A 12045-nucleotide genomic window follows, 5' to 3' on the forward strand; every position below is an offset into this window, starting at 1 on the left:
CCTTGGGCACTTCCTCCCATGCCGGGTTTGTCTCCCTGCTCGGCCTCTTCCTCCCATCCTCTAGATAGAGGACATCCCTCTTGGCCTCCACTTCACCAGGCAGGGTGCCCAGAGAGGCATTGCTGAATTTGGGCACCAGAACTCCCTGTCCCCTTCAGGCCATCTCCTCTCTCAACACTGGGTAGGTCGCTGTCCTGCCTTTTAAAAATGGCGCCCGGATATGACGGCACCATCCAGCCCGGCCTACCACGTGATACGTTGGGAAACCCCTGATTGCATAATTAATGAGGCCAGGGTTGCGTGATACAGCACGAATTCCCACCAGCCTCCGTGGCGGAAAAGACTCCCCGTTCCCGCCCCCGTCACGGGACTTAGTCCCGGAAGGGAAAATTCTTCCCCCCTACCTCTGATCCCTCCTTTATTGGCCTGGAAAACTTCTCCCCTTGGCTTCAGTGAACAGTAATGCCTGTGCAGAGATTCCTGATTGCTTAAATCCCCACTTAGTAAACTGATCACGAGTGGCTGCTAATAACTGCTGAAAGAGCAAACGATTTGTGTTTGTCTTGTAAGGGAACACTAACAGGGTTCTTGGATCATCTCCAGTAAAAGAAATTGATTCCAATCGCAAAGGGGAGACTGTCACATAATGGTGCTAATCCTTTCTTTTTTGCTTTTTGGCACTCCCTCAGCTTTCCTTCTCTCTTTCCCCCATAGTTTGCACTAATTAGCTGGGCTGTGTTAGTTTAATTTTTAATCTCCATTTTGATTTTTCTTCCAGCCCATGAATCCTCTGTAGCTTTACACCAGTGACTAGGAGGTGAGTGAGAGCAGCACAAGCTGATTCATAACACCCCTAAGTGCTCACTCACTCCAAGAAGTGATTGATTTCCATTGGGCAATTCCACAGTCTAACAGAGATTTGTATCTGAACACAAGGAATAATAGGAAAGCTTACATTTTACCATTTTGAGTCAGCACAATAGGGGAATTTTAAAGTCCCTTCAGAAATTTAATGTTCATTTTTTTTTAAAAAAGCTTCAGCAGCACGGGCTGGATTTTCAAACTGGGGTCGGGAACCTAGTGGGTTTTCTGGGTCACAACTGTGCGCCATGTTGGCATCATTGGCACAATGTGAGTCTTAAAGGAAAAGGCTCCAAGTGGTTGGGAGTTTGGAAGGCAGTTCGGCACCCAATTAGTGGCGTTGGGTGCAGACTGGAGGTAGGACCTTGTTACGGAGGATGTTTCTAAAAGGCAAATGGCAGCCATGACTGGATTTGCCATTGCCTGGAACAATGGAGCAGCAGTGCGGGCCTGGGCAGGCAACCCTGGGGCATTTCTCCAATGGCTCCCTTTAGGCTTTGACAGGTTCTGTCTCTGAGAAAAGAAATGTGATGTTTGCTCTAACCGGAAAAATAAATCCTCCAATCCATACCAAGAAGTGATGGAGAGAGGTGGACGTGGAGGGAGCAGCCGGGAAGTGATTCACAGGATTTGGCACAAGTGTTGAAAGCACTTTAATAATCTACTGAAATCTGGAAATGTGAGTGGGAAGAGATGCCTGGGTGATAGGTTTCAAACTCTGTAGACACCAGCATTCACAGAGATTGAGCAGACTGACTGCCCATAATTCTCCTCAGAACAAGTGGACAGTTGTATCCCTGAGACATCAGCCACCCTCACATATGGTGCACAATTGAACAAAGGTCATCACTGAGATATGCAATGTCTCATGTGAATGTCATGTGGGATGGATGTGGGAGAGCAGCTTTCTCATAAATCTTTCTGCCTTCATATAGGAGAAGAGAGAGCATAATTCCAGAGAAGTGCCTTGGTCTCATGCCACAGATCCACATACTGAGCCATATGGAGGAAGCAGCCCTGGAGTTAGTGAGAGTGCCATCACGTCAGGCTGTGGGCAATGGTGGGATGAGAGCTCATCCAGAGCAGGGTCATTTTATAGCTCAAATCTACAGTTGAAGGGCGTGGAGGTCACTTCTGCCGAATGTGCACTGTGGTTATACAACCGTTGTCACATTGTTTTTCACCCAGGCTCCCCCAGAACCTAAATGTCCCCCCAGCATCCCTAAAGGGTTCTACACAATTTTCAGGTCATTTGAAAATGGTACCCAATTTTTCAAATATATTCTTCTTACATTTAATGAAATATAATTATTCATTCAATTGTGTTTCACTTTGTTCTCATTTTTGTTTTACTATATATATATATATATACATACAGTGGGAGGGGAGGAGGGAGAGAGGGTTGGGGTTCCACAGAATTTCACAATACATGATAGGGTTCCTTAACCAAAATATGGTTGAAAACCACTGCACTGTCATCTATTGGATTTGTCATGCTGAGGCACATGCTGAGTAAGCCATGACCATCTCCTTGGGTTTCCCACAGGAGCAGTTGAGGTAGGAGAACAAGCTGTGCCAATTCAGTCATCACGGGCCTCCTTAGTGGGGAGAGATGTCCCTAAAGCTGCACTGTCTCATTATTCCTCTGCATCTTCCACCAACTCTGACACACTCACCTCGGTTGGGCCTCAATAGGAAATATTAGAGGCGGAATCGTCCCAGGTTTGCACTAAGTGCAGTAGCTGGCGGATAAAACGATGTTTTTGGCAGGTTTTCATGCCGTATCATCCCAAACCCACCACGTTACTTATGCATTCCCGGGAAACACGCTGTTACCATGGCAGGTGGGCTCTCATTCACCCGCCACGCCATCACCTCGCCGCTTCATCACGCCAGGCGCCACATTTAAAGTCCAACCGCACACACACCTCTCGGTGTTTCCAGCCCACGACTACTGAGGGGAAGATGTCCACAAAAGGCAAAAAGACTGCAGCCCCAAGGTTTAATGACACCTCACTGGAATGCCATTTGGACAGCATGGAGGCCACCGTGATGTCCTTTACCACCCACTCTGGCTGCAGGCCCAATCCAGCATGGCAGGCAGTAGCAGTGGTGATCAGTGCCAATGCGGCACAGAAGAGGTTGGCCATCCAATGCAGATAGAGGATAAATGATCTCATCCGTGCAGCCAGGGTATGGCAACCATTTCATCACTCTAAACTCACACACTCAAGCCCATCACACATTCACTGGCATCTCACTCACTACCAGCTCGAGGGACTTCACCACCCATTCTCACACACATACCCTTACATCTCCATCTGGCCTCATCTCTTCTGGAGGCTGCCACCTCAGTCCTCGCCATCTTGAGGCCACTTGCACAGATCAACATGTGTCCCCACACATACCTAGGGGTACCCTCCCCCAGTACAGCTCTCGTCCTGCAGCCTCTTCCCTTGCCTGAGGCTACTTCTTCCCCCTTCCCCCTTCCCCAAGCAAGACCTTGCCCTGCAGCTGTTGAAAAGTCACCCACAAATGGCTGATCTGGTAGATAGAGACCTACCCGTGAGCCCCCCTAAAAGTGATGTGTTGTCGCCTATGAAGCCTGGCGCTGATGACTGCGAGTGTTGACCGAAGCAAGGTAGGCAAACACGCCATGAAGCACTGAGTGAAGTGCAGCCCACTAAGAGCACATTGCTTATGTGCTATTGTGAAACATGTCGACGTTTCTTCCTGCCAACAGAAGTGGACGTTCCAGCGGGGTGGGGGGTGAGTCCAGTGGGCTGGCCTTATAAGATATGTTGATGTATTACAATGAGGTTTCCAATATCTGATGGCGGGAAATGCAGCCTGCCATCAGCGGGCTGAGAGGACGATCGCAAACTGGTTTCAGGCCATCATGAAACCAATCGCACCTTATTGTTGGCTCACACCACCGAACATGCCCGACGCCAGCGGGCATGGAAACTCCTGGCCTAGGTGAAGCACACTGAGTGAGGAGGAGAAGGAGGAGGGTGAGGCACAGTCAGGTGTGGACAGTTCCCTCTGGAAGACGGAGGACAGACACAGTTATGCTCCACAGGATGAAGATGCTGGGCCTCGGGTGTCACATGTAAGAAGGGTCTTTTTGGAGCATCATAGGCAGATGAGATCCCTATTGTTGGAATTCCCTGAGGCATTGTGGATCCGTGGGCAGACAATGGAGGAACCCATGTGATACCTATGTTCTGTAAAGTCTCAGGGTTTTGAGTGCATGAGTCCCTCCTCAGCCTCTTGGAGAGCCATATGCAACACCATCTGAGGGGTGCAGGAACAGCATGCGGACAGGCACAGGAAGAGTGAGACTCACTGTAGCATTGACTGCTCAGTGTCACTGATGCGCAAAGATGCCAGCTGCACCCCAGAGGGGCCACTAGTGTCACCCCTCGCCTCCTCAGCCCTTCTCAGAGAAACCATCCAGCCAGCAAGGCCCAGTGACAGAGACTGTCTCTGCAATGACTCAGGTGCAGCAGCCTGAAGCACCGTAACAGGTGCTTTTTGTTTGAAAAGGATATACTTGCCAATTCAGTGAGTACTTAACTGTTTACTTGCTGTGATCATAGATGAGCCAATAGAAGTTTAACAAAGAATGAAGCTAGCTCTGTTATACTTAAACCAATCTAAGTAAAATAATGAAATATGCACCAACTTTCGCCTACATAGACACTCAATGTTCACACACACACAAATACAGATTATAGAGTGAGAAGGATAGGTTGGCCAAGTTAGAGTACAGAAAGTGAAAGAGTATACAGTTTGCACTTTGGTGATTTGGCTAGCTTCAGGCTGAATCCAATGGTCTTGATGCTTCTGATTTAAAGATGTAGACGATTGAGTTAGTTGTTCTACAGGAGATGGTAGTGCTGGGTTGGATTTTTTTACGAAATCTCTGTCTGCAGCAGGGCATCCCTGGATGGTCACAGTCAGCAAACAGGACTTGAATCTTACCAGGTGGGTTGGGGGAAAAAAGAGGCTGGAGGGACCCCACTTAGCTCTTCTCCCTAAGCTGTCTGTCCTCAGTGCTGCTGAGAAAACATGCTTAAAACATATATAGGGTTGGCGTGCCAAGTGCCAGAGGAATTTAAAAGAAGACATTGTATATGTATTCCAAAGGTGACTTGATCAGCCCATGTCTGGAAGCTGACTTAGCCAGGGTCCCTTATCCAAGCAATTAGTCTTAATGAACCATCTCCAAAAGTTGAATACTTCAGTTAATTGACACAAATGCCTTGCTAATGAGAGAGGTGATGTGAGTCCTTTACAGTCCCCTGAAGTCATTGCCTTGGATGGGTTTTCCAGTCAGACTGACTTCACTCCAATGAATTGGAATGTGGAATGCGTAATGATGCAGATTGTGGTTAGTCATTGTGGGTTGTGAGTTCAGGTCACTCTAGTCTCCTTTTTTTATATTCCTTTACAGGATGTGGGTGTCGCTGGCTAGACCAGCATTTATTACCCATCCCTAATCCCTTGAGAAGGTGGTGGTTATCCTTGGTCTTGAACCACTGCAGTCCATATGGTGTGGGCACACCCACAGTGCTGTTAGGAAGGCAGTTCCAGGATTTTGACCCAGTGACAGTGAAGGAATAGCAATATAGCTCCAAGTTAGTATGATGTGTGGCTTGGAGGGGAACTTGCAGGTATAGTGCTCCCATGCATGTGCTGCCCTTGTCCTTATAGGTGGTAGAGGTCATGGGCTTGGAAGGTGCTACCCAAGTAGCCTTGGTGAGTTGCTGCAGTGCATCTTGTAGATGGTACACACTGCTGCTACTGTATGTCAGTGGTGGAGGGAGTGAATATCGAAGGTGGTGTTTGGGGTGCCAATCAAGTGGCCGCTTTGTCCTGAACGATGTCAAGCTTCATGAGTGTTGTTGGAGCTGCATTCATCCAGGCAAATGGAGAGTATACCTTCACACTCCTGACTTGTGCCTTGTAGATGCTGAACAGGTTTTTGGGTTTCAGAAGGTGAATTACTCACCTCAGAATTCCCAGCTTCTGACCTGCTCTTGTACCCATGGTATTTACATGGCTAGTCCAGTTCAATTTCTGGTCAATGGAAACCACCAGGATGTTGATAGTGAGGGATTCAGTGATGGTAATGTCATTGAATGTCAAGGGACCATGGTTAGATTCTGCCTTGTTGGAGATGATCATTGGCTGGCACTTGTACGATACGAATGTTACTCTCCACTTATCAGCTCAAGTCTGAATGTTTTCCAAGTCTTGCTGCGTATGGGCATGGACTGCTTCAGTATCTGAGGAGTCACAAATGGTGCTGAATATTGTACAGTCATCAGTGAACAGCCCCATTTCTGACCTTATGATGGAAGGAAGGTCCTTGATGAAGTAGCTGAAGATGGTTGGGCCTAGGGCCCTACCCAAAGGAATACCTTCAGTGACGTTCCCAGACTGAGATGATTGACCCCCAACAACCATAACCATCTTCCTTTGTGCCAGCAAAGAGTTTTCCCCCTGATTCCCATCGACTCCATTTTGCTAGGGGTGTTTGATGCCACATTCGGTTGACAGCCTTGCTGTCAAGGACAGTCTCTCTCACTTCACGTCCTGTTATGAGTTCAGTTGTTTTGTTCATGTTTCGAACAAGGCTGTAATGAGGTCAGGAGCCCAGTTGCCCCAGCGGAACCCAAACTAAGAGTCAGTGAGCAAGTTATTGCTGAGTAAGTGCCACTTGATAGCCCTGTTGATGACCCTTTCCGTCACTTTACTGATGATGGAGAGTAGACTGATGGGGCGGTAATTGATCAGGTTGGATTTGCCCTGCTTTTTGTGGACAGGACATACCTGAGCAATTTTCCACATTGTCGGGTAGATGCTTGTATTGTAGCTGTACTGGAACAACTTGGCTAGGGGTGCAGCAAGTTCTGGAGCAGAAGGCTTCAGTAATGAAGCCGGAATATTGTCAGAGCCCATTACCTTTCCAGATCTCATGCCTTCAGCCATTTCTTGATAACACGTGGAGTGAATCAAATTGGCTAAAAACTGGCATCTGTGATGCTGGGAACCTTGAGGAGGCTGCGATGGATCATCCTCTTGGCACATCTGGTTGAAGATTGTTGCAAATGCTTCAGCCTTATCTTTTGTGCTGATGTGGTGGACTCCCTCATCATGGAGTATGGGGATATTTGTGGAGCCTCCTCCTTCTGTTTGTTGTTTAAATATTCACCACCATTCACAACTGGATGTGGCAGGACTACAAAACTTAAGCCTGATGCTTTGGCTGTGGGGATATTTTAGCTCCGTCTCTCGCATGCTACTTTTGCTGTTTGTCAGGCAGATAGTCCTCATTTTTAGGTATGCCTGGTGCTGCTCCTGGCATGCTCTCCTGCACTCTTCATTGAACCAGGGTTGATCCCCTGGCTTGGTGGTAATGGTAGAGTGGGGGATGTGCCGGGCCACGAGATTACAGATTGGGTGGAATCATCCCAGATTTTCACTAAGTGCAGTAGTGGGAGTGAAAAAAGTTGTTTCACTTGCTGGCTGCAATGGCGGATTTTCGCGCTATATTGTCCCATTCCCGGCACCTCCCACCTCATTGATAATGCATTCACTCATGCCTCTGATTTGCCTGCCCTGCTGGTACCTCGTGCCTTCAATAATCCGGGCGCCATATTTAAAGGGCGCCCCTGCACAGAGCTAGCTCTCTAAGGGATCGAAAGCTGCTGGGAAAGCATGGGTCCCAAAAGGGAGGAAACACACTGTTCCCAAATTTAGTGACACCTTCCTCGGGTGCCACTGGACGCAGTGGAGACCCACCGTGAAACCCTTTACGCCCTGCTCTGGGTGAAGACCAGCAAGCAAGGTCACCACCCAGCATGGGAGGCGGTGGCAGCGATGGTCAGTGTCAACACCCTGCAAAAGAGGACAGTCGCCTTTGCCGAAAGAGGATGAATGATCTCCTCCATTCTGCCAGGGTAAGTCACTCTTCTCATCACTCTGAACTCATACACCCACAAACCCATCACACATCCACAGGGATCTCACTCACTGCCAGTTCAAGGGACATCACCATTCACTCTCTCACACACGCCTTCATTTGCCCTGCAAAAAATGTCCTCATCCCATCCATGGGACCGCTCACTACCCACAAATGCCAGGCATTCTTCTCATCTGCCTGGCAGGCATCCTGCTTACACTCTCTCCATCTGTATTCCTGCAGGACAAGCTGGCACACACCAAAAGGGAGAGGTCGCAGACCGGTGGAGGAAAACACGACATTAAGGTCCTCACAGACTTTGAAAATAGAGTCATCCAGCTGGCCAGCGACTATCTGGATCATTCCTGTGCTGACGGTGAGGTCGGCGGTGCTCAACCAAGTGAGGAGCCAACAGTGCAACATCCATCAGACAACCATGCTGTGAGTGAGTTCCCTGTTCCGCAGTCCCCTGCCATATACTAATTATCTCTTCTTGCTTTTGCAGACACATCTGGGAATCAGCTGAGGGGGTCCACGACCCAGGTCCTTGACTCAGGCCCTAAAGAAACCTCGGAAGAAGAATCTGAGGACACGTTAACTGAAGACCTATCACATCACTCACCCACACTCTGCACCAGCGCAGAGTCACACAGCTCGGTGGGACCTAGTTCTAGAGTAGCCCCAGAGTCACAATCTGGTGAGTACATCGCACTGTCTGATCCACAGCAGGTGGAGGCAGGGACTTCCCAGGTTTCCAGCACCCGGACGACAGCTGAAGACCAGAATAAAAGCAAAAAACTGCGGATGCTGGAAATCCAAAACAAAAACAAAAATTCTTGGAAAAACTCAGCAGGTCTGGCAGCATCTGCGGAGAGGAGCACAGTTAATGTTTCGAGTCCATATGACTCTTCAGCAGAACTAAGTAAAAATAGAAGAGAGGTGAAATATAAGCTGGTTTAAGCGGGGGGGTGGGGGACAAGTAGAGCTGGATAGAGGGCCAGTGATAGGTGGAGATAACCAAAAGATGTCACAGACAAAAGGACAAAGAGGTGCTGAAGGTGGTGATATTATCTAAGGAATGTGCTAATTAAGGGTAGAAAGCAGGACAAGCAAGGTACAGATAGCCCTAGTGGGAGTGGGGTGGGGTGAAGGAATCAAAAAAGGCTAAAAGGTAGAGATAAAACAATGGATGGAAATACATTTAAAAATAATGGAAGTAGGTGGGAAAAGAAAAATCTATATAAATTATTGGAGGAAAAAAAAACAAAAAAAAAGGGGGGGTGAATCAGAAAAGGGATGGGGATGGAGGAGAGAGTTCAGGGCCCCAGCTATGCCTGTCTCTTTATGGGGTATGTGGAACATTCCTTGTTCCAGTCCTACTCCTGCCCCCTCCCACGGCACCTTCCCATGCAACCGCAGAAGGTGCAACACCTGCCCCTTTACTTCCCCTCTCCTCACCGTTCAAGGGCCCAAACATTCCTTTCAAGTGAAGCAGCATTTCACTTGCACTTCCCTCAATTTAGTCTACTGCATTCGTTGCTCCCAATGCGGTTTCCTCTACATTGGAGAGACCAAACGCAGACTGGGTGACCGCTTTGCAGAACACCTTCGGTCTGTCCGTAAGCATTACCCAGACCTCCCTGTCGTTTGCCATTTCAACATTCCACCCTGCTCTCATGCCCACATGTCCGTCCTTGGCTTGCTGCATTGTTCCAGTGAAGCTCAACGCAAACTGGAGGAACAGCACCTCATCTTCCGACTAGGCACTTTACAGCCTTCCGGACTGAATATTGAGTTCAACAATTTTAGATCATGAGCTCTCTCCTCCATCCCCATCCCCTTTCTGATTCACGCCCCCCTTGTTTTTTTTTTCCAATAATTTATATAGATTTTTCTTTTCTCACCTACTTCCATTATTTTTAAATGTATTTCCATCCATTGTTTTATCTCTACCTTTTAGCCTTTTTTGATTCCTTCACCCCACCCCACCCCCACTAGGGCTATCTGTACCTTGCTCGTCCTGCTTTCTACCCTTAATTAGCACATTCCTTAGATAATATCACCACCTCCAACACCTCTTTATCCTTTTGTCTGTGACATCTTTTGGCAATCTCCACCTATCACTGGCTCTCTATCCAGCTCTACTTGTCCCACCCCCCCCCCCCCCCCCCCCCCCCGTTAAACCAGCTTATATTTCACCTCTCTTCTATTTTTACTTAGTTCTGTTGAAGGGTCATACGGACTCGAAACGTTAACGAAACGTAGATGCTGCCAGACCTGCTGAGTTTTTCCAGGTATTTTTGTTTTTGTGCTGAAGACCAGAAATCTGCTGAGTCCAAGTCAGATTAGAAGCTTCTGGACATGTTCATACCTCAGTTGCTGGAGCTGTAAAGGCAAACTTGGGAACATCAGGAAGGGATGTCCGCTGCACTCCTCAGATTGTAAGGCACGATGGAAGAGACCATCACCTCCAGTCTGAGGTGATAGTGCCAGCATGCTAATGCTCTGAGGTCAACTTTGGTAGGATGGCGGCCACCATGGAGAACTTGGTCCAGGACATCGGTCCTGCGCTGCTGTGCGGGCTGAATTCCATCGCTGATGCCATGGTTGGCTTCCAACAGTGTCAACACGAGAGGGGTGCGGGACAGCGCGATCTCACTCTAGCTTCCCCTGCTCCTCAAGGAGTCAGCCACGGGCCATTGGGCACCCATAGGGAGGAGGACCAGCAGCTCGACATCTCAGGGCCATCCACCCAGGTGACTGCGGGAATGTCCAGCTGATCCAAATCCCCTTTTCCTGTGACTCCCTTAGCTCCACAGGCTGAGGATGGTGAAACCGACCCAAAGCAGGACATCTGAAGCAGGCCAGGGCCCTCCAGTTCCCGGCCCTCCAGAGGCTGCCGGCTAAGGTCATCACAGCAGTCAGCAGGCTGCCTCCACCTCTGCTGTGGATGTCTGGGGGGCACCAAGATGTAGTGGCAGGGTTAGGACAGTTAAGGAGAATTAACTCTTTCGGAGTCAACCAATTAGTTAAGGAGAATGAAACGCTTCATGAATTTGCGTGTCATCCTTGCGCAGGGGCCATGCTAATCTTCTCTGTATCGTTCCAATTTTAGTATATGTGCCTAGGCACAGGTGTTAATCACTTGTAAGTAATGTTAACTATTGGAAATAAACTCCCAAGAATGTCTCTCTGCCAATGGCTCCTTGTTCTGATGAGCAGTGTTCATGTCACTCAGATGTGAAACCTTTCTGCACAAGATAAAGTCAGGTGTCTCAGTCCAGGGCCTCTTCCCTGTGCAGCGCGTAACCTTCAGACCAAAGTGATGGTCCAGCCTCACACTCACTGGACACATTCGTGATCTTGCACCTAGGTGGTATTTGTCATTGCTGCCAGAATGTCGTGGACAGGTGTCACAGAGTTCTGTCACCCTATCTGTATACTCTCAGCACCTTTAAGGTGGGGCTGGTTCCCATCTCTTCAGCATCTGTGATCGATGATGCTGTGCTCCTGAAGGGGTCAGGTGCTGAAGGCTGACAAAGGATCAGGTGTATTTAAATTTTCACGACTGCATCTCCATGATATGACCCTGATCGCAGAGCGCAAGCGAGCTGCCCTCAGCCAGACAGGAATCAGACATTCACAGAGGCAATGTGAAAATCTATAGAGTGCCCTCACTACATCTCATCATCATCCTCCACTAAATATGTGGCTATGAGGGCCTCCTGAGTGCGCCTGCCTCATCTGGCCAGTGAGATGGCCTCATCGCTGGCATCCCCGCCTTCGAGGGCTTCATCATCATCGCCTTCAATGTCCTCCTCATCGGAGAAGATGTGCAGCTCTTCTATCTCTTCCTCAGCCAAGTCTGCTCCCTTCTTGCAGCGCCAGGTTGTGGAACGCGCAGCAAGCGACAATAACGTGCAACACCCTTTGGAGACTATTGCAGTGCTCCATCAGACCTGTTGAGGCACCAGAACCTCATTTTCTAAATGCCTATCGTTTGCTCCACCAAAGTCCGCATCACGGCATGAGCATCATTATACCGTCACTCTGCTGAAGTCTGAGGGTGCTGCACGAGTGTCATCAGCCACATCCTCTGTTGGTAGCCTTTGTCCCCAAGAAGCAAACCCTACAATGTCTCTGGACCCTGGAAGATGTCAGGAATCTGAGACCTTCTGAGAGTGTAGGAGTCGTGGACACTCCCTGAGAAC

The 12045-nt window shown here is 48.8% G+C and overlaps 1 pseudogene; it reads right to left on the bottom strand.

Annotated features, from left to right (window-relative positions):
• Positions 1 to 10866: 10866 nt before the first annotated feature.
• On the bottom strand, positions 10867 to 10966 carry LOC144671982 (U6 spliceosomal RNA; annotated as a pseudogene).
• Positions 10967 to 12045: the final 1079 nt, after the last annotated feature.

This window comes from Cetorhinus maximus, chromosome 2, assembly GCF_964194155.1.
Source record: "Cetorhinus maximus chromosome 2, sCetMax3.hap1.1, whole genome shotgun sequence".
NCBI classification, from domain to species: domain Eukaryota; kingdom Metazoa; phylum Chordata; class Chondrichthyes; order Lamniformes; family Cetorhinidae; genus Cetorhinus; species Cetorhinus maximus.